The sequence below is a fragment of the Etheostoma spectabile genome, unplaced genomic scaffold (assembly GCF_008692095.1).
Source record: "Etheostoma spectabile isolate EspeVRDwgs_2016 unplaced genomic scaffold, UIUC_Espe_1.0 scaffold272, whole genome shotgun sequence".
NCBI lineage: Eukaryota > Metazoa > Chordata > Actinopteri > Perciformes > Percidae > Etheostoma > Etheostoma spectabile.
Window position 1 is genome coordinate 1,723,850 of NW_022605576.1, and position 460 is coordinate 1,724,309.

The 460-nt window shown below is 33.3% G+C and overlaps 1 protein-coding gene across 1 annotated transcript in view; it reads left to right on the plus strand.

Annotated features, from left to right (window-relative positions):
- The window catches only part of anks6 (ankyrin repeat and sterile alpha motif domain containing 6), a 15,935-nt gene extending 15,928 nt beyond the window's left edge, over positions 1-7 (plus strand). Inside the window, exon 18 of the mRNA XM_032510816.1 lies at positions 1-7. This exon is cut by the window's left edge and continues 635 nt beyond it. The gene's annotated coding sequence lies outside the window, so the exon portion shown is untranslated.
- The last annotated feature ends 453 nt before the right edge of the window (positions 8-460 follow it).

Sequence of the window (460 nt, forward strand, 5' to 3'; positions counted from 1 at the left end):
GACATTTCAGTCTCTTGGACTGCTTGTATGTGTTTTGTTTATGGGCCACTATGTAAAAGACTGTGCTGTCATGAATAAATAAACATGATGATGATGCTATATATATATATATATATATATATATATGTATATATATTATTTTTTAACTTTTTGAGATGAGAGGACAATGGCGAAAAAAAATTTTGGGAGCTTTTTTTGAGCAGTATAAATTAGGAGGGGCATTGAGCGATCTGGCTCCATCACTAATATCATCAACATATCATTCCTTCATATTAGGCACTTATAAAACATTACCACTTAAATCCAAGAGATGTGTTAGTTAAATATGAGATGACACTGATCTCATATCCTGTTTAGCCAGGCACTGTGTGCGGGCAAGATGAATAAACATGCTGTGTACGCTTTCAAAAAGGAATCTGGATGATGAATTGATTTGCTAGCCACAGAAATAAAACCAAAA